This window comes from Staurois parvus, unplaced genomic scaffold (assembly GCF_062004578.1).
Source record: "Staurois parvus isolate SC_StPar_1 unplaced genomic scaffold, SC_StPar_1.0 ptg000574l, whole genome shotgun sequence".
NCBI lineage: Eukaryota > Metazoa > Chordata > Amphibia > Anura > Ranidae > Staurois > Staurois parvus.
This window is the reverse complement of record NW_028318370.1, coordinates 1113316-1136687: the sequence shown is the minus strand read 5'-3', so window position 1 is coordinate 1136687 and position 23372 is coordinate 1113316. Positions and strand designations below refer to the sequence as shown.

The 23372-nt window shown below is 41.7% G+C and overlaps 1 protein-coding gene across 1 annotated transcript in view; it reads right to left on the bottom strand.

The window, feature by feature from the left end:
- Positions 1–23372, bottom strand: part of LOC149450434 (uncharacterized) — a 117119-nt gene that overhangs the window by 93159 nt on the left and 588 nt on the right. The gene's annotated exons all lie outside the window — the stretch shown is intronic.

The window sequence follows — 23372 nt, the reverse complement described above, 5'->3', positions numbered from 1 at the left end:
TGGAGATCATATCCCCCTTATGTATTATACATGGAGATCATATCCCCCCCTTATGTATTATACATGGTGATCATATCCCCCTTATGTATTATACATGGAGATCATATCCCCCCCTTATGTATTATACATGGAGATCATATCCCCCCCTTATGTATTATACATGGTGATCATATCCCCCTTATGTACATACATGGAGATCATATCCCCCTTATGTATTATACATGGAGATCATATCCCCCTTATGTATTATACATGGAGATCACATCCCCCTTATGTATTATACATGGTGATCATATCCCCCCTTATGTATTATACATGGAGATCATATCCTCCCTTATGTATTATACATGGTGATCATATCCCCCTTATGTACATACATGGAGATCATATCCCCCTTATGTATTATACATGGAGATCATATCCCCCTTATGTATTATACATGGAGATCATATCCTCCCTTATGTATTATACATGGAGATCATATCCCCCCTTATGTATTATACATGGAGATCATATCCTCCCTTATGTATTATACATGGAGATCATATCCCCCCTTATGTATTATACATGGAGATCATATCCCCCCTTATGTATTATACATGGAGATCATATCCCCCCTTATGTATTATACATGGTGATCATATCCCCCCTTATGTATTATACATGGAGATCATATCCCCCCTTATGTATTATACATGGAGATCATATCCCCCCTTATGTATTATACATGGAGATCATATCCCCATTAATCTCCTCCTCTCAAGAGAGAATAAATTCAGTTCCTCTAATCCTTCCTCATAGCTGAGCTCCTCTGTGTCTGGTTGCCCTTCTCCACACTTTCTCCGTTTCTTCAATATCAATGCAATGTACTGTATAGTAAGTCCCCCCCCCCACCATCAACACTGAAAAAAAATGTTCAGTTTCATTACATAAACATTCCTCAGAGATTTTGGTCCATATTGACATGAGTTACTGTTGCCTTTCTATCACCTAGAACCAGTCTGCTTATTCTCCTCTGACCTCTAACATCAACAAGACATTTTCCTCCACAGAATTACCACTCACTGGATATTTTCTCTTTTTCGGACCATTCTCTGTTGTGGTTGTGCATGAAAATCCCAGTAGATCAGCAATATTTGAAATACTCAGACCAGCCCATCTGTCACCAACAGCCATGCCATGTTCAAAGCCACCTAACCACTTCCATGTCCGGCCCATGTATATAAACTGCCTCCCCGTCCCTTGCTTGTGCGAGCTCCCTGGGAGCATACAGCACCGTGATTCGGTGCCCGCTGTGTCCTCCAGACACAGTGGAACACCGATCATCGTACGGGACCTCTCTGCGAGGTCCCGATCATGTGATCACTGATAGGCCAATCAGTGATCATGCAAAGTAGTAGGCAAGATGTCACTTGTGACATCATTGCTTACTACGTGTGAAATCTGTGAATGATCACAGAGGTCACATGGTACAAGGCTATTCACAACAGCCTTGTACCATGTGACAAGCTGTGACCAATCACAGCTCACACAGTATTTCTCAATGACTGCAAGAATGCAGCAAGAGAGAAGGAGAAATGATTGCTGTTACAGGTGTAAAAGCAATCAGTGTAAAAAAAAAAAAAATCTTCATAACCCCCCCCCCCCCCCCCCCCCCACCGGAAGTAGTACCATGACACTGTACTGCTAGGGTGACATAAATAATAATATAACAAAAAAATAAAAATTTAACTTTTTTTTTTAAATTACAATTTTTGGTTATAATCTAATTTGGATTATTTTTTTTTTACTAAAAAGATAATTGAATGAATTTTGGCCAAGATTTATGAAGAAAGATTTTTCATTTGCAAAATTATATAAGAAAAACACTTTTTATTCAAAGTTTTTGGACTTTTTCATTTATATAGCAAAAAAAAAAATTCCAGTGATGAATAAATACCACCAATTAAAGCTTTATGGATCTAAAAAAAATGCTAAAAAATTCACATGGGTACAATGTTGCATGACCGCGCAACTGTCATTCAAAGTGTGACAGTGCTGAAAGCTGAAAATTGGCCTAGACTGGAAGGGGGTGAAAGTGTCCAGACTGGAAGTGGTTAAATCCCCTTTCTTCTCCATTCTGATGCTCAGTTTGAACTTCAGCATGTTGTCTGCACCACGTCTAGATGCTGGAATGCATTGAATTGCTGCCATGTGATCGGCTGATTAGCAATTTGTGTTACCAAGCAACTGAACAGGTGTACCGAATAAAGAGGTTGGTGAGTGTACAATACAAGTCCATAATGGAATGAGCTCTGTCCTCACTGTATAATGTAGAGTTGGTTCTGAAAGTGGCCTGACTTCCAAGGTGATTAGCTTGTGTTCCAACTAGACAAATCTTATATCTATGGGAATAGTGAAGCCTACTGCCAGCTTGTGTAAGGTTGTGGAGGCATGGATAAATACTGGTGTGCAATGTTAAACTGTAATATGTCTGCAATATGTTCTTTGGTCAGTAGATGGCAGCAAAGTACAAGAATCGATTTTGCAGTGATGTTTGCTAAGACAAAATAAATGCTTATTTACCCTATAAAGGTTAATGAATGCTAATTTAGGGGTTGAGTAGGACCCTCAGAAGGGTCATAGTGAACTGTAAATACAGGTTTGAGGCTGCAATTAAGAAATGACTTACTGCATCACAAACTCTATGGGAAGGGGAGGAGTTCCAGTGGAGAGGAGGAAGTGAGGGGGTCTGTGTCTGGCTGGTGTATGCTGAGGACGTCTGGAGAATCTGTGTGGAGCCTGGAAGAGGATTTACGGCTCACAGTGGAGTCTGGCGACGGCACCTAGGGAAGATTCACCACGACGAGACCGGGAAACAAGTGACTGTTTGGTCCGGTTCTGGAGTGGACCAGTGGATCAGGAAAAAGCACCAAGACAGTATTATTCTTACTGTATGGTTATGCGCTGTTATCATTCTGTTTATGTATGCTCAAATACTTGTTCACTATAACTGTTCAGTAAACGTAATTGTTGTAAAAGAACCGCTGTCTGTGTCTGTGTGGCATCGTGTACCCTCTGAATCTGTGGGCCCAGCCCTCGGTCTTCCTTCATTTGGGCCTAAAAAACACAAATGGAACCTCCACAGTTCTATAAAATAAATAGCAGCTCCAGGTACGATCCTCACCTCCTCTCCAGCACGGTCTCCCGAAGACTCAGACACTCACTGATCAATGGCCGTGCCTCTACTGAGATGAATAAAGCCAAGAATTATTCAACCCACTTCAAGAGTAGGAACAAGGTTTGGATGCAGGCTTGAGATTCATGGTCCCAGAAAATGTAAGTACAGATTCACATGGGAGAATTTTTTAACACCATAAGGATAGGTTCACACCTACGCAGATTGCGTTTGAGCCATTTCTGCGTTGCGTTTTGAGTTGTGTTTTTACACCTATGTTTTTTATGTGTTTTTGCTGCGTTTTTGCGTTTCTATTTTCATTTTTTTATTTTTCTTGTTGCTAGGCAGGTTTTAAAATGCAAAACGCATCAAAACCACAATACATGCTTTTCTGCAGCGTTTCCATTGAAGTTTATAGAACCACAAACGCAACTTTTTGCATTAAAAAAAGTCCCTGTCCCTTTCCAAAAAACGCACCGGGTGAAAACGTGGAGATGTGAATGTGTTCCATTGGATATCATGGTAAATGGACTGTAATGTGTTTCTGCAAAACGCAGCAGAAAACGCTTAGGTGTGAACCTAGGGTTAGAGAGATTCCCCCTCTCTATTTGTCCTGTTTACCATTATTACCAAAAGTGAAAATCCCACATTTTGGGTTTTTCCCCAGAAAAGTAATATAGGGGAAATCTTCCAATGGGGACACTAGTTGTGGTGACCTGAAAGCCCCTAAGAAATTCTCTTAATTTGCAGGGATTTCCTCTCACTTCCTGTTTGGCTATGGAACAGGAAGTCAAGGTAAATCTCCCCAATGAGATGGCAAACATAAACTGACAGGGGTTATAATCCTCTCTTACCCTATCCAAAATGAAAAAAAAAATGCCTTTAGTTCTACTTTGGGGTCCAAAGTCACATGACAAGTCACCCGTCATGTTTTCCAATGGGTACCATTAACCGCTTTCTGTCCGCCCTATAGCAGATATAATGCTACAGGATGGCATGGGTGCACAAAATCACGTATATATAGGATTTCGCATTTCCGGGTAGGGGGTGTGTGCAAGTCTCCTACCCATGCCGCAATTTGCGGGTCCCAGCCAGTTATTACTCGCCGGAGATTTCCGATGATCTCCGACGGGGAGGTGGACTGTTTTGTTTACTAACAGTTTTCCTCCCTGTCCGCTCGGGCACACTGCTTTGGATGGCTGTGCACATCACAGCCATCCAAATCAGTGTGATGACAGTGAAGCACACCCCCCCGCCCCCTAGTAAAACACTCCCCTGCACATAGTTAACCCTTTGATAGCCCCTCATGTTAACCCATTCCTGCCCAGTGCCATTAGTACAGTGTCAGTGCTTTTTTTTTTTTAGCACTGATCACTATTGGTGTCACTGGGGATGTCAGTGACACCATGTCAGTTCCCCCCAGTGTCAGAATGCCTGCCGCAGTCCCGCTGATCGCCGCAATTACTAGTAAAAATAAAAATTTCAGTATATATATCGCCATTTGTAAATGCTATATCTTTCACATACACCAATTAATTTACACGTATTGGGATTTTTTTTAGCAGACGTGCAGAATACATTTCGGTATAAATTTATGATGATTTTTTTTTTTTTTTTTTACTAAACATGTTTAATAGCAAAAAGTCAAAAATATTGTTTTTTTTTTTCTCAAAATTGTCGGTCTTTTTTTTATAGCACAAAAAATAAAAAACACACAGGCGATCAAATACCACCGAAAGAAATCTCAATTTGTGGGAAAAAAAGGACGTACATTTCACTTGGGTGCAGCATTGCATGACCACGCAATTGTCAGTTAAAATAACGCAGCGCCGTATCGCAAAAAATGGCCTGGTCAGGAAGTGGGGGAAATCCTCAGGAGGGCAAGTAGTTATTATTGCAGTGACTTGAAAGTAAATCCTGCACTACTTTGGTCCGACTTTCATGTGACTTGAGGGCCATAGACTTCAATGTAAACCCTCCAAAGTTGCATGAAAGTAGGGTTGCCCCCTCATCCCTTTAAAACTGAACATATATTAATGACACAGGTTCTGTGGCTGATTAAGGTGGTAATTAAACTCACTTAGTGCCTGATCTGCATTAAATCAACCTCAGAACCTGTATAATTATTATGTGTTTGGTTTTAACCAATACACGCCCGGCCAATAGCCAAAAGGCGGCCGGAAAAATGTATTGGATTTCCGGGTTGGACGCCAAATGGCGTCCTCCCGCACATGCGCACTTTTCGCGTTTGCAGAGCCACGCAGCGGCACAATCTGTCCCCGGATGTGTACCTCGGACACGGCCGATGACAGATCTGAGTATCGGCCCCATTGCCGGTACCATGTGACCTGCTGTGACCAATCACAGCAGTTCACATGACAGTTGTATACAAAGGATGGCTTCATTCATGCCATCCATTGTATACTAGCGCCTAACTGTGAAAGGTCACAGCTAATCACATGCACATGTCATGTGATTAGCTGTGGCCAAATCACAGCTAAGCACAAAACAACAAAAAAAAGAACCCTGAATGAAAAAAAAAAAAATACTAATCACTTCCCCAAAACTGATCACTTCCTTAAAGTAGTACAATGTTACTATGGTAGCATTGTACTACTTTGGACATGTAGTGAGAAAAAAATCTTAAAAAAAGAAAAAAAAAGTTAAAAAAAGAAAAAAAAAATTTTTTTTTAAAAAAAATTAAAAAATATATATATATATATATTTTCATACTGTCACCAGTCAGTGTCCCTGATCACCGCCATGCCAGTTATATGATGACGCTGTACTGCACTGGTGACTGTATGTAAAAAAAAAATAGTGAAAATAATTTTTTGCATTTTTTCATTTTCCGAAAAATTATGACAAAAAAAATACAACTTAAAAAAACTCGCCATGCCTCTTATGAAGTACGTCGGACTGTCTACTCTGCAAAAAGGGGTCATTTGGGGATATCTGTACTGTTCTGACATTCTTGGACCTCAAGAAATTAGATTGGCTGTCAGTACTTCAGGATTGATCAATATTCAGATCTATACCATAGTTTGTGAACTCTATAACTTTCCTACAAACTAAATAATGTGTTATTTTCACCAAAGACATGTAGCAGAATACATCTTGGCCTAAATTTATGAAGAACAATTATTTATTTGTAAACTTTTATAACAGAAACAGAAAAACATGTTTTTTTTCAAAATGTTCAGTCTTTTTTTGTTAATTTAGCAAAAAATAAAATCCCCAGTGTTGATTAAATACCACCAAAAGAGAGCTCTAGTTGTGTGAAGAAAATGATAACATTTTAGTTTGGGTACAATGTTGTATGACCGCGCAATTGTCATGCACAGTGTGAGCGCGCTGAAACCCGGAAAATGGCCTGGGCAGGAAGGTGTAAAATTGTCCGGTATTCAAATGGTTAAAGGTATGAGGTGGCGACCCTCACATGAAAGTCGCACCTGAATGTTGTACATGCGACTTGTGTGCGACTTTGTGCATCAGAAACAATTATCCTTGGTCAAAGCCAAAGTCGCACTCATCCAAAGTTGCGTCAAGTTGCACTGTAAAGTCGCAGGATTTTGAAGTTAAGTGTGAATGGACCGTTAATGACACAGTGCTGTGAAATCTGTAATGGTGATTTGCACTTTGTTTGCTTCAAGGTATTCAATTCTTTATGATAGCAGAATAAAGTGCACTGGGAAGAAGAGGAAATCTGTCACATGACCTTGAAACGGGTCATGTGATAGTTCTTGCCTCCAGTCTGCAAGCTATCTGTGGATCTTAATGCAGAGAACACAACACACTCCATATTTTACCAATAGGGTGTAAACTGCAGAGCTGTGTGGAATCATGAGATTGGTGTGCTGAGAGCAGAATCCATGAAACCCTAAAAACAGACCCCTAAGAGGGACCTTCTGACCCAGAGACTCTGTCCTGGAACACTAAGCAGAATGCGACTTCACCCACTGGGGGCATTACAGTAGAAGCAATGGGGAAAATGTCTCTGCTGCACTTTCACGATTTTCCACTAGATGGTGCAAGCACTGCTCGCTGGAAGACTGGGAGATATTTTTACATAGGTACAAGTATTTCTCCCCCCCCCCTCCCTCTCTCTCTCTCTCTCTCTCTCTCTTCTATCTATCTATCTATCTATCTATCTATCTGTATTCTATCTATCTATCTATCTATCTATCTATCTATCTATATGTATTCTATCTATATGTATTCTATCTATCTATCTATCTATCTATATGTATTCTATCTATCTATCTATCTATCTATCTATCTATCTATCTATCTGTATTCTATCTATCTATCTATCTATCTATCTATCTATCTATCTATCTGTATTCTATCTATCTATCTATCTATCTATCTATCTATCTATCTATCTATCTGTATTCTATCTATCTATCTGTATTCTATCTATCTATCTATCTATCTATCTATCTATCTATCTATCTGTATTCTATCTATCTATCTATCTATCTATCTATCTATCTATCTATCTGTATTCTATCTATCTATCTATCTATCTATCTATCTATCTATCTGTATTCTATCTATCTGTATTCTATCTATCTATCTATCTATCTATCTATCTATCTATCTATCTATCTATCTATCTGTACATATTCTATCTATCTATCTATCTACATCACCGACCTGATATCCAAATACCACCCTAAATGTACTCTCTGCTCCTCACAAGACCTCCTACTCTCTACTTCTCTGGTCTCCTCCTCCCATGCCTGTCTTGAGGACTTCTCCTGGGCTTCCCCCATCCTCTGGAACTCCCTACCCCAATCCATCAGACTATCACCTACCCTCCTCTCCTTTAGACGCACCCTGAAGACCCATCTCTTCAGGGAAGTCTACCCCACCCTCAGCTAATTGCCAATCTCTTCCACTCTTCCTACCACTCCATCCCCCACAGCTATTTCCTCCCGTACCACTATCCCCTCCCTCCTAGATTGTAAGCTCCAAGGAGCAGGGCCCTCAAACCCCTCATGTATTGAATTGTATTGTTACTGTACTGTCTCCCATTGTAATGTACAACGCTGAGCAAACTGTTGGCACTATATAAATACTGTATAATAATAATAATTATCTATCTATCTATCTATCTCTCTATCTATCTATCTATCTATCTATCCCTGTAATTGCCTGACCTATTCTCAAATCTTAAAGCAGAACTCCACCCAAAAGGGGAAGTTCTGCTTTAAAGACAGGTCCTTTATTTGGCCCTCGGGGCAGTTCTCCCACAAATACAAGACACTATATCTCCCACTGACACCAACAATGGGGCATAATTCCTGCAGGGTCATTCACTATATCCAGTCTCCCTAGACCCTGCATTCACTATATCCGCTCTCCCCAGACCCTGCATTCACTATATCCGGTCTCCCCGGACCCTGCATTCACTATATCCGGTCTCCCCGGACCCTCCATTCACTATATCTGGTCTCCCCGGACCCTGCATTCACTATATCTGGTCTCCCCAGACCCCGCATTCACTATATCCGGTCTCCCCAGACCCCGCATTCACTATATCTGGTCTCCCCGGACCGTCCATTCACTATATCTGGTCTCCCCGGACCCTGCATTCACTATATCTGGTCTCCCCGGACCCTGCATTCACTATATCTGGTCTCCCCAGACCCCACATTCACTATATCTGGTCTCCCCAGACCCCGCATTCACTATATCTGGTCTCCCCGGACCCTGCATTCACTATATCCGGTCTCCCCAGACCCCGCATTCACTATATCTGGTCTCCCCGGACCGTCCATTCACTATATCTGGTCTCCCCGGACCCTGCATTCACTATATCTGGTCTCCCCAGACCCCACATTCACTATATCCGGTCTCCCCGGACCCCGCATTCACTATATCTGGTCTCCCCGGACCCTGCATTTACTATATCTGGTCTCCCCGGACCCTGCATTCACTATATCCGGTCTCTCCGGACCCTGCATTCACTATATCTGGTCTCCCCGGACCCTGCATTCACTATATCCACTCTCCCCGGACCCTGCATTCACTATATCCAGTCTCCACGGACCCTGCATTCACTATATGTGCTCTCCCCAGACCCTGCATTCACTATATCTGGTCTCCCGCAGTACACAGAACATGGAAATTCAATTATTTTAGTAAATATAAACTGCTAAATACCTTTTTCTCATCAAAAGTTAGATTCGTCTTGTGACTTCTATCAGTGTTCGGCAGAGCACTGGTTAATTTTGTAGGAGTTTTCATTCTCCTCTGACTGTCCATTGAGGCTGCACAGCCTCTGACCCTCTGTCTGGACAGCACTGATTGGCCCTGTGTTTATCACATGCACCCTCCCAAAGAAAAAAAAACTTTCTATCAATACACACTAAACTGAGCATGTGCAGAGTGACTCTAAGAGCTCTGTACTATCAGCAGATGATTGGGGGATAGTAGAAGAAGGGGAGGATCAGAGAAGGCAGGATCAAACAGCCTTTTTTCACAATGCAGAGTATTAACCCCTTAGGTTCCACAGTGAGTATAACAAGCATGCTTTACTGCATTTACAGACTGATTTTACTGTTGTGGGTTTAGTAAAATTTTAATGTGTAGCTATAACTAAATGCCTTGTATTTTTGTCAAGAAAGCCCACAGCTACTTTTTTCAACCTTTCTATCACTCTTCGGGATTGTGCTCTTGTATAATTTGATTCCCCTTTATTAACTGAAAGTTTAAACAGTTATGAATACCGCCAGTCATCTGTATACCATAATGTCTCAATTAATTACTCCATTATTTAGAGCACATTAAAGTGTAGCCAAAAGTTTTTTTGGGGGGGTGTTTGCCTTGTATAGTGTAGGAAAAACTTAAATCCCAGTTTTTTTTTGTTGCTTTATGTGTGCCATTGGATAGACAGTATTAAATATATGTGCCTCTACTATGGGGGCTCTCAAAATGTGTAGAGTTAGGAACTACACTTTAATTCATTGGCACCTTGTGCACACATATTTTGCATATTTTTTATTTTCATACAAATGGTACCAATTCCAGTGGTTGTTTGTAACATGGGAACCTTCTTATCATCTGCCATAGCCTTCCCCCCATCTTTCCCCATTCCACCCCCCAATAAGTACTGACCCCTGTTTGATCTGTCTACCCTGCTATAATCTAATTCTCCCTCACCCCCTTGGTCCTAGTTTAAATACTTCCCCAGCCGTCCCATAAACCTCTCCCCCAGCACAGCAGACCCCATTCCATTTAGGTGCAAACCATCTCTAGAATATAGGTTGCACCCCAACGAAAAGTCAGCCCAGTGCTCTATAAACCCAAATCCTTCCCTCTTACACCAGGTCTTTAGCCATGCATTGAGTTCTCTAATCTCCCCCTGTCTTTCCTGAGTTGCGCACGGCACAGGTAATCTTTCAGAGAATATCACCTTGGAGGTCCTTCCCTTCAACTTGCAGCCTAGTTCTTTAAATTGATTCTTAAGGAGCCTCCACCTTCCATGCATTCTGTCCTTGGTTCCAACATGGACCAAGACAGCTGGGTCATGCCCAGCCCCTCCCAGTAATTTAGCAACCTGGTCCACCACATGCCGAACCTTGGCACCAGGGAGAGAGCAAACCATTTGGTTGAGGCGGTCCTGGCAACAAATTATTCTATCAGTCCTTCTGATTTTAGAATCCCCTACTACCACCAGCTGTCTAGGCCTTCCTGCACTACCCTCACCACTCCTCCTAGATGGTCTGCCCTCCTGGCTGTTAGGGATAGCAGTGACATCCAGGGATGCCACCCCTGAGCTTACCACCCCTGGGCTCCTCCCTGCCTGGCTTATATGTGGGTGCTGCCCAGGGGCAGACTGACAACTCATGGGGCCCCCGGGCAATAGGGGATTATGGTGCCCCTGTGTCCTTGCTCAAACTCAAATAAGCCTATGAAAAAAGTACCAGGGGCATCTCATGGGGCCCCCTACTGACCCCGGGCCCTCGGGCACTGCCCGAGTTTCTAAATGGTCAGTCCGCCCCTGGTGCTGCCTCACCCAGGACAACACTGCTGCAGGAGCGTTCTAACTAAAAGGAACCTAGCACCTGATGACACAGCCACTGGAGGAGCTAAGTAAGGACCTGCTTGAGGAGGACCCAAATCTAAGTACTGAGGGGGCAGGAAGGGGGGGGACTGGTGAATTTTTAATTAAACATGTACATGTACTTTAAATCATTTAAAGGAAAAATTGCCAGCAACTAGGCTTTATAATGCAGAACAAGAACACCATGTCCCTTCTGAAATAAAATGCTCCTTTTCTGCCTGGCAACAATTTCTGTAGTTCTGCCATGCTGGGATTTCACATCATCTTGGGCATACAAGATATCTGAAAACACTGATGATGCAGACAGTAGATGTGAGTGACAAGGGAGCGCCCTTGCAGTGCTGGAGGACTCCCTTTGATAGGTAAGTGTGCCATCAGTATGTCGTTTTGTGCATATGGACTAAAGTTCTATTTACGGTAAAAACTACAGTATGTGTAATTTTAGGTCCACGTGATGCCAGACCCTACACATGCCTACAATATGTTGTCTTCTTCATTTTCTAATGTGTTATGTAAATTATTCAGCAAATCAGGAGGTTTTGGTGTAACTGAGGCAACAACTTAGGAAGTTCTAGGCTCTTTTATTCCTTAATTTCTCCAGGTTTTAGTTTCTTGCAACATTTACAGCTACAACTACAGCAGCAAAGCAGGGCCTTCAAGATGGATCTCCACCACTGGCCAAGATTGGTGACTGTGTCTCTCAGCAGAAGAGAAGACAAGAGAAATATTTCATTTGTACACAGAAAACACAGGAATCCTGGAGCACAGTCACCCATAAAGAGGTGATATATTCAGAAATACCATCAATACACAATACTATACTGAATTATTCCCCATTAAAGCTCACTAGGTTTGTTGCCAATTGTCACTCGTAGTTGGCTGCACTCAGAGAGGTGCCATCATACTGCATAAATAGCAAAAGATCCCACTGTTTTGTATTTTTCCTGAAGATCCAGTGAACACTTACCATGGTAGAAATAAATGTATAGTAAGTGTCCATGTGGATAGATGTTTTCAGTGTGTATCTACATTAATAAAATAAGCATCAATGATAGAATGTAAAAGAGCTTCTCCTTCATACCTTGTGTGGACATGGGTCTGAACCTGCGACCTCAGCTGTGTCTGGTGATGCTTCTTCTTGCTGAGCCATCTGGTATGGTAGACAGATCATTGGACAATATCTTGAATGATCCTGCCTTGAATCTTGTTTCTCTTGAACCTTCAACCCGTTGCTCCTTCCATGTACTTCCTATTTTAACCATGTCTGTGCACTCCCCGTTTGCCAGACTATTCCAGCCAAAATCTTGCTCTTGTCACTCCTGCTGCCATCTGTATCTCAACTACTACTCATTGCCGACCTTTGGTTTGTTCCTTAACTATGCTTCTGCTTGGTCCCAACCTGCAACCACTTGTTACTGACCTTCGGATTGTTTACTGTGTCACACCCTGCTGTAATACAAGTTGTAGGATGTTAAGAGAAACACAAGATGGCAGTGTCCTGTAATTCAGTAGCACTCACACTCTGTAGACCAGCCTCATGGACTTTGTATGGTGAATCACAGGATTTTGTTGGGGAGCAGTGTATCTGAGGACTACATAAGTCTCCTAACCCAGAAATAGTCTGTTCAAGAGAGAAACACAGTGTATTAGGTGCTAGCGGTGCCAAGGACTGGGACTTGTGTCTGTCAATTGCCCCATAACGTATGAGCCTATGAAATGTGACCTGAAGAGGCCTATATCAGGTAACCTGTTCTTAAAATATGTCTTCAAAGAATAATGTCATTATTTTGCTTGAACTGAGTAGATGTTGATAACTCTATGTTCAAAGTACTTGAAAATTTTCCAGTGCAGTCATGGGCAGTCAAAGGAAACTGGCCCAGTGCCAGAAATATCAGATATACCAGCGGCTAGGGAATATTTTGGGACAGCACAATTGCAAGATTAGAATTTGTCAAAAAGGTACACTGGGTACCTCGGGAACCAGAAGTTAGCCTTGTATACCCCCATTGTGCACCATGACTTACTGTATCATGTAAGGAAGGAAAGGAAGCATGTTGTGGTGCACTGGTGGTTATCCAGTCCCACACAAGGATGGTACTGAGTCTGGACCATTCTTATGTGTTGGATGGCCATCTTGTGGTAGAAAAAAAGAGAGAGCTGCCTAGCGGCTTTTCTGGATGCAAATCGAATGAAGAGTATTGTTAATCTCACTCTGAAATTCAAATGAATGCACCACAACCACATTTTCGAAGTTCGCTGCCAATAATTAAGGTCCCTTTTGAAAGGGTTGATGGGGATCTGTTTGGACCACTGCTGAAGTCCATCTGGGGGTACTAGCACATATTTGTGGTCTCTAATTCTGCCACCTGGTATTCAGAAGCACATCCGCCAAGGTTATAGTGAAAGAGATGTTCTGCATGTTTCCTACTCCGGCACTTCTAAGGAAATTTTAACAGGTAAGGAAGAGCTGTACCAGTTGTTGGATGACTTACTGTGTAAATTACTCACGTATGTACCTCGGAATACCACTGGGAAAACAATGGCTGCTAGAACGGTTCAATCGAATCCTGAAAGGAATGCTAACAAAGTTAAGGATGGACAAGACTGGATCTTTCTGCTGCTATATATTTTTTTGTGTCACCCCCCCCCCCTCCCCCTTTGAAATTATACCAGACTTGAGGGGCTTGGCATGTATTATGGGGTATCCTAGGCTGTTTTTTTTAAACTAGGAAGGAAGCTGTCACGTATAGTAGACATTCCCCACAACCCCCCCTCTCTCTCTCTACCTTCCTCCTTTCTCTCTCTCACACCCCCTTCTTCTCCCCTTCTCTCTTTCTCACTGCCCCTCTCTCTCACCCCACCTCTCTCTCCCATCCCCCTCTCTCTCCCACTTCTCTCACCCTACTCCCTCTCTCTCAACCTTCCCTTCTCTCTCTCAACCCCCCTCTCTATCACCCCCTTCTCTCTCATCCCCCTTCTCTCACCCCTCTCTTTCTCACTCACCCTCTCTTTCTCTTGAACCCCCACTTTTTCTCCCCCCCCTCGCATAGGGCAGGGTAAACTGAGTGGGCACTAACTGACAGGTGACAGAAAGTGGGTGTTATTGATCCCACCCCCCACCCCCCCCCAGCACTGTCACACATCCCATTCCTCCCCCCAGCACTGCCGCTGATCACCCCTTCTCCCCCACAGTCCTAGCAACCAATGGGTAAGCATTAATGATGTGCAGTAACCTCTAGCAACCAATTGACAAGCAGAAATAATGTGTTGCAACCTCTAGCAACCAGTCAAGGAGCTGTAATGATGTGCTGTAACCTCTGGCATGCAATCACAATCGCTGCCTGATCTCCTGCAGTAAACTAATATTGAGCCTAGCTGCTATTTATTGTATGTATTAGGGGGAGAGGGTGGAGGGGCCCAAGAAAATGTTTGCCCAGGGTCCAATCAATAATAAAGATGGCCCTGGCTGCGATTGGCAGCAGCAGGAGCTAATGGCCAATAAGGACGGGGAGAGTGGAAAGAGCCTCTCCTCTCGTGCACATTTCTGGATCAAGATCAGGCTCAGGCAAGTATAAAGGGGGAGTTGCATGCAGTAGATTTTTTATGTTAATGTAGAGAATGCATTAAAGTGTTACTAAACCCACAACAGTAAAATCAGTCTGTATATGCAGTGAAACATGCTTGTTATACTCACTGTGCAACCTAAGGGGTTAATCCTCTCCATTGTGTAAAAAGACTGTTTGATCCTGACTTCTCTAATCCTCCCCTTCTGCCAGTGTCCCCCTCTTATCTCCTGACAAGACATATCATGTGGAGACACTCTGCAAATGCTCAGTTTGGTGTGTATTGCTAGAGAGGTTTTTTTTTTTTTCTTGGGAGAGTGCATGTGATCGGCACAGGGCCAATCAGCGCTGTCTAGAAAGAGGGTCAGGGGTCCTGCATCTTCCTAGAACAGAAAGAAAACTCCTTCTACAAGCTTTAACCAGTGCTCTGCTGGACACTGATAGAAGTCACAAGACTGCTATATACTGCTGGTGAGAGAAGGTATTTAGCAGTTTATATTTAATAAAATAATTGCATTTCCATGTTCTGTGTACTGTGGGAGACCAGATATGTCTGGATTATAATACAGACGGTTTTATGGACCCTATGCCCTGTATGGACTCATCTATATATGAACTGTTCCGCTTTTTGTTCCTTAATCAAGTAAGTGGTTTATTGCTGCTCGCTGTTTGTGTTTGTCCCCCCTTCCCTTCTCCTGCTCCCCTTTTTTAATTCCATCTTTTGTGGGTTTCCTCTTGGTTAGGATACCATAACATTTGGGACATCAGGATGAATAGTGGATATGGGTGCCTATCCAAGACTGCTTTGCTGACTCCCTGTGTGTGCCGATGCCCTGCAACTCCATCTGTACCGGTATGTGTGCTTGCAGAGAACAGCTTTCAATGTTTATGTTTTCTTTGACAGAAACAATTGAGTACTGTCCGTGATACTTTTTTTATTTGCAATAACATTGTATGTTAGTGCAAATAAAAAAAGTATCACGGACAGTACTCAATTGTTTCTGTCGCAAATGCACTAATACGGCTACAATCACCTCAAGCAATATGTTTTCTTTGGAATTGTATTTGTATGATTAATGCTTTATGTATGTATATATATTTTTTTAGCCAAGGCATTTGAGCTCTCTGCCTCCAATTTCTACGGTCCTTAACCGTTTCAATACCGGGCAATTTTACACCTTCCTGCCCAGGCCATTTTTCAGGTTTCAGCGCTCTCACACTTTGAATGACAATTGCGCGGTCATACAACATTGTACCCAAACTAAAATTTTATCATTTTCTTCACACAACTACAGCTTTCTTTTGGTGGTATTTAATCACCGCTGGGGTTTTTATTTTTTGCTAAATTAACAAAAAAAGACCAAAAATTTTGAAAAAAAACACGTTTTTCTTTGTTTCTGTTATAAAAGTTTGCAAATAAATAATTGTTCTTCATAAATTTAGGCCGAGATGTATTCTGCTACATGTCTTTGGTGAAAATAACCCAAATTAGGATGTATTATTTAGTTTGTAGGAAAGTTATAGAGTTCACAAACTATGGTATAGATCTGAATATTGATCAATCCTGAAGTACTGACAGCCAATCTAATTTCTTGAGGTCCAAGAATGTCAGAATAGTACAGATATCCCCAAATGACCCCTTTTTGCAGAGTAGACAGTCCGACGTACTTCATAAGAGGCATGGCGAGTTTTTTGAAGTTGTATTTTTTTGTCATAATTTTTCGGAAAATGAAAAAATTAAAAAAATTATTTTCACTATTTTTTTTTTTACATATTGTCACCAGTGCAGTACAGCATCATCATATAACTGGCATGGCGGTGATCAGGGACACTGACTGGTGACAGTATAAAAAAAATATATATATTTTTTTTTTTATTATATTTAATTTTTTATTACATTTTTTTTTATTTTTTTTAAGATTTTTTTTTCATATTTTATTATGACCAAAGTAGTACAATGTTACCATAGTAACATTGTACTACTTTGGGGAAGTGATCAGTATTTTTTTTTTTTTACACAATTTGCTTATAGCAAAGAATTACTTTGCTATAAGCAATTCAGATTCATTCAGCTTTTTTTTTTTTTTTTTTTTTTGTGCTTAGCTGTGATTTGGTCACAACTAATCACATGACATGTGCATGTGATTAGCTGTGACCATTCACAGCTAGGCACTAGTATACAATGGATGGCATCGTGAATGAAGCCATCCATGTATACAACTGTCATGTGACCTGTTGTGATTGGTCACAGCAGGTCACATGGTACCAGCAACGGGAGCCGGTACTCGGATCTGTCATCGGCCGTGTCCGAGGTGCACGGCCGGTGACAGATCGCACTGCTGCGCCGCTCTGCATTAGCGCAAACGGCGCATGTGCGGGAGCACACCAAATGGCATGCACCCGGAATGGAGAGACACATCTGAAGCCGCCAAACGGCCATTGGCCGGGCGGCTAATGGTTAAGAAGCTAATAATCGAACTGCGTCAACCTTTTGGAGGACATAATGTTATAGAGAAAATTACTGAATCACTTGGGTTAGCCATATATTGTTCTTAAACAATCTAATTTTATAATGTTCAAAATCAATATATAAACCGTATATTCACCGCGCAAATGAGGTGTAAAAATATATAAAAAAAGCAAAAAAATCTAACACCTGAAAAAATGCATAATAAACCACTTACCTAAGTCAATAAATGAGTGCATAGAATGTGCAAGCATGCAGCTGCCCTAATGGTGAATAATGCAATAATCATGAACAAATGATGTATAAAAGCAGCGCAAAAACAATTATATACAGTATATATAAAAAACACTAGCAGAGTGAAAATATGACATAAAATATAACACTGTAAATATACACAAATATTTAAATCATTTGACATAAGTCTATCAACTGAAAAATGAAAATTGTGATGAAGTGTAAAGTCCTTACTGATCCACTGAGATCACCACCAGGGGCGGACTGACAACTCATGGGGCCCCCGGGCAATAAGGGATCATGGGGCCCCTGTGTCCTTGCCCAAACTCAAAAAAGCCTATGAAAAAGGTACCAGGCAGGGGTGGACTAACAACTCATGGGGCCCCTGGGCAAAAGGGGATCATTGGGCCCCTGTGTCCTTGCCCAAACTCAAAAAAGCCTATGAAAAAGGTACCAAGGGCATCTCATGCGGCCTCCTACTGACCCCGGGCCCTCGGGCGGTGCCCGAGTTTCCAAATGGTCAGTCCACCCCTGATCACCACGTGAAACAATCTAATTTTATGATGTACTTAATAAAATGTGTAATTTTATCAATGCGAGTTTGTCCTATACTATACCAGTAAAGTCCTATAATGAGTATTTTTACAATTGCTAATCAGGGATGAGGTACAATGCAGTTTATTGTATAATATTCATGGAGACCAGATATAGTGAATGCAGGGTCCTGGGTTTACTAACACATTTATCTCCCTGGCGGTATTCCCGAGTGTAGCTCGGGGTAAAGTTTCAGCACCACAAGTTACACTCAGGAGTACCATGCGGCGTTGCTCTGGGATCTCTTCTGCACTTACCTTGTCCTTCGCTCCCGCAATGTTCCCTCTGCAGTGTCCCCGGCCATCTCCTCCGGCTGATGCCGGCATCTGTCTTCTGCGTTCCGTTCCCTGCGAGTGTCAGGACATACGGGGGACGGAATGGCGGGAAATGTAAAAATGTCAAAAAGTGACATTCACTAAATACACTAAAATCACATAGTATAACATTCCTGTATCAAACCATTTCACATACATTTTGTCCCGAGTGCTTTGTCCTGTCCCCTGCCTGCATTTTTAATGTTCTTTCTGCCTGGAAACTGAGAAAAGTCCATGGCGTCCAAAAAGCGTCCCTTTAGGTCAAAATCGGTTTTAGACCGGCTAGAGAACAGCGATAGTAAATCAGAACCACTTGCAGAATTGAGTGATAATGATTCGTGGGGGAAATTCATCATCAGACACTGAAAACGATTCTGCGACTTTGCTCAGCGATGTGCAAACTTGGCGCTATATTTCAAATTTCAGTGTTTTTGGTTTGATTACATTATTGAATTAAATTTATTATTATATTATTTTTATGATTATTTATTAAGTTATAATCTATGATTTTGTGTTTCAAATTTTATCATACCCATAATGTTTACTAGACTCTTGTTCGGACAGATTTCAGTGAGTTATTCCTAAAAATTACAGGCCTACAATAAAAAAACAACATATTTCCATGCAAAAAAAATGTACCGCTTTCAGCACAGAAATGCTGACATAATCAGACCGCTAGGGAGGTTACGGTAAAAAAGGTTTTGCCTTTAAAACCACATTAAGGGAGAAAAAAAGTGGTGGATAAGTGGTTAGCACTTCCAGCTAGCAGCGCTAGGGTCACTGATTCAGATCTCAACCACGACACTACCTGCATGAAGTTTGCATGTTCTCCCTGTGCCTGCGTGGGTTTCCTCCAAAGCCATGATGGAAGGTTAACTGTCTCCTGTCTAAATTGGCCCTAGTGTGTGTATGTCTGAATGTGAGCTGGGGACCTTATTGTAAGCTCCTTGAGGGCTGGGGTAGCGTGAATGTACAATACATGTGTAAAGCACTTTGTAAATTTGGGCAGCACAGTGGCATAGTGGTCAGCACATCTGCCTTGCAGTAAATGGGCATAGGTTCAATTCCCAACCATGGCACCTCCTGCATGGAAGTTTGTGTGTTCTCCCTGTACTTGCATGGGTTTTCTCCAGGTGCTCCGGTTTCCTCCCACACTCCAAAGACATGCTGGTAGGTTAATTGGATCCTGTCTAAATTGGCCCTAGTATGTGTATGTATGAATGTGAGTTAGGGACCTTAGATTGTATGCCCCTTGAGGGTTAGGGACTGATGTGAATGTTCAATATATATATGTCTAAAGTGCTGTGTAAATTGACAGTGCTATATAAGTACCTGAAATAAATAAGTTGTTGGTGTTATATAAGTACCTGTAATAAATTAAGAAAAATCTTGACCCAAAGCATTGTTTCCCTTTAAAGGCAGCAGTATCATCTGCTCCTCCACTTCTCCAATATCTAACAATTCTGCCATATCCACTTTGGCAATTAAAGGTGGTGCTTGCACCATGGGGAACCCAAAGGCTGCCCCTCTGCCCAATTAACAAAGAAAGACCAAAATTTGGTCACTGTTTGTATGACTCTTTTAGAGTCGTGAGCTTTTTTAGGGCATAGGTTCACCCGATACTTTGAATGAACTATGCACATCTTAATGCACCACAGAATTACAGGTGTACCTCGGTTTACGAATTTAATGCGTTCTCCGGGACATTTCGTATTGTGAAAAATTCGTAAAACGAAACGCGGTTTCCCATAGGTATGCATTGAAAACCAATTTATCTGATCCGGAGGTCAGAAAAAAGTTTAAAAAAAGTCTTTTATTGGCTCACAACTCTTTATAATGTGCACTTTAAAGGCATAAATACTGTACAGGGACATGATTAATTAAGCAATAACTCAACGCAAAAACCGCTCCAACACCTCCACATTCGACGCCACGTGCTACCACAGACTCCAACATGCACAGGTGCAGCGCTATAAAGCTCCCAGGCACAATGCATACTAGGGAAACTTCCTTTGTATTGCGACAAAAAGTTTGTAAAACATTTGTAAACCGAGGCATTATTTTCAATGGATTTTTATTCGTAAACCAGGAACAACTTTCGGGGAATGTCCCCTTCTTCAGGTCTAAGCAGTACTGAAACAAAGATTTAGCAGAATGTTAGAAGAGATGTAGGGGATGGGAAAAAAAACAGAGATAAGACACAGCAAAAGCAAAGTCTGGGGGGGGGGGGGGGACAATACTATCAGAGGTAGTCATGCTTGAGCAGATAGTCATAAAACTGTCGGATAATGATTGAGGAATCCCATGTCCAAATTCAGGTCGTTATCTCTTGTGTCAAATAGAATTATCATTCTTAGTTCAAAAGTTTTTCTTTCCTGAATGCATCTGAAATTTCCTTTAAGAACTAAAATATTGAGGTCTCCCAAAGTGTGGTCTGGTTGTGCGAAATGGTGTCCTACAGGTGTGCAAAGGTCACCTATTCGTAAACTAAAAATTACGTTAATCAAGGCGTTCGTAAACTGAGGTACACCTGTATATCAGTTTAGATTTAAAAAATGTATTTTTTGATACACTTTAACAATAATTCCACAGCTCTTTGCTACAATTACACTGCCAGTAGTGGACACTAAGCCATCATTTCATGTCCCTATGCACCATCTACCACTGGTCTCCATAGTGGCTGCACTGGCTGCTATGGCTCTATGTCCTCTTTTGCATAACACAGTTCCTAGTAACAGTATATCCCGGAACACAGATAAGAAAAGAGCATTGTTGAACCCATTGTTCACCTGGTCAACATTATGATGAGAGATGGTATTTGACACTTTTTTCAAGTGAGGGTTACTGGGAAATGAGAAGAACTTTTGACACGGTTCAGGACCTCAAGTACAAATACTCCAAACCTTTTCAGAACTGTGTTGTTATTCTTAGTCACCGACATATTGTGTTGCAATGACCATGAAAACTTTTTTGGCCTTCATGCTGGCTTCTGTTTGGCTTATGAGGACTGAAGCTGGTCCCAGACCACGTGAGTTTATCAACTTCTTTTTTACTAAATGTGATAAATGTTTAACTTTTCTATATTGATAAATGTTTAGGCATCGCTTTAAGCCCTGGTTCACTCCGGTGCGACTTGTCATGCGATTTGACAGTTTAAAATCACATGACAAGTTGCACCCTATTGCCGGCAATGGAACCATTCAAATCGTTGCGACTCCAACTTTGCGGTGCTGCAACGATTTTAAAAAAAAGGTTCCTGCACTTTTTTTTCACACTTCCCAACTTTCTGACATGGGAACGAGGGACACCTATTAGCAAAAGTATGTAAGCATAGGGCACGCCCCCTGCCATGCCCTCTTAAAGGAGAATTATACAAAAAAATTGGTTTCCTATAGCCAGATGGTGGCCAGGTGAACAGTTCATCCCTTCGGGTGGATGACATATGGCGTCCTTTCCGGAGCGCGCATTGCGCATGCCCGCAGTGCCGTGCTGTGGCGCGATCTGTCACCGGCCGTGTAGCTCGGACACGACCGATGATAGATCTGTGTACCGGCCCCGTTTCCAGTACCATGTGACCTGCTGTGACCAATCACAGCAGGTCACATGACAGTTTTATACAATGGATGGCTTCCTTTTATGCCATCCATTGTATACAAGTGTGTCTAGCTGTGATTTTTTTTTTCATACTGTCACCAGTCAGTGTCCCTGATCACCGCCATGCCAGTTATATGACGACGCTGTACTGCACTGGTGACAATATGTAAAAAAAAAAATAGTGAAAATTATTTTTTTAATTTCTTCATTATCCAAAAAATTATGATAAAAAAATTACAACTTCAAAAAACTCGCCATGCCTCTTATGAAATACGTCGGACTGCCAAAAAGGGGTCATTTGGGGGATATCTATACTGTTCTGACATTCTTGGACCTCAAGAAATTAGATTGGCCATCAGTACTTCAGGATGGATCAATTTTCAGATATATACCATAGTTTGTAAACTCTATAACTTTCCTGCAGACTAAATCATAAATATTAATTTGGATTATTTTCACCAAGGAAATGTAGCAGAATACATGTTGGCCTAAACTTATGAAGAGCAATTTTTTATTTGCAAACAGAAAACAAAGAAAAACGTCTTTTTTTCAAAACTTTTCTGGATTTTTTTGTTAATTCATCAATACATAAAAACCCCAGTGCTGATTAAATACCACCAAAAGAAAGCTCTAGTTGTGTGAAGAAAATGATAAAATTTTAGTTTGGGTACAATGTTGTATGACCGCGCAATTGTCATTCAAAGTGTGAGAGCGCTGAAACCTGAAAACTGGCCTGGGCAGGAAGGGGTTAAAAGTGCCCTGTAAAAAAGTGGTTAAACCAGCCTTTCTCAATCAGGGTACCCAGGCACCCTGGGGTGCCTTGAGGCTTCTTCAGCCGTGCCTTGGAAAAATGTCTATAAATTGTACTAAACTGGTATACAAGCCAGCGGTAGATCAAGCCCACCATTTAGTTACACAAAGCCACAGGTTTTCATTGTGTGCGATTACAACCTTCTAGTCACCAGCGTCCTGACAACCAATAACATCATCAGTTGATAAGGAGGATGTCAGCTGTCTGCACTGCATCCTAGTTTGACCCTCTCCTGCCCATCTCCATCAGTGCTGGGGTTACATTAGATCAGTAATGGAGAAAAGCTGAAGGAGAGGAGAAACACTGGAATACTACTCAGTACCAGTGTGCAAAAGAGATTTGCTTTGGAAGAATAAATCACCTCTAACATTGAGTGTCCTAAATGTGTGGATGTTGCTGCGTTATATAAACTATTAGAATCGTTTTTCACATTTTAGACTGGGGTGCCTCAAGACTGTCCATCATTTTAAAGGGTGCCTCTGCACTGTCCATTATTTTAAAGGGTGCCTTGACTGAAAAAAGGTTGAGAAACACTTTTTTGACTACTACTATTCCTTTATAATG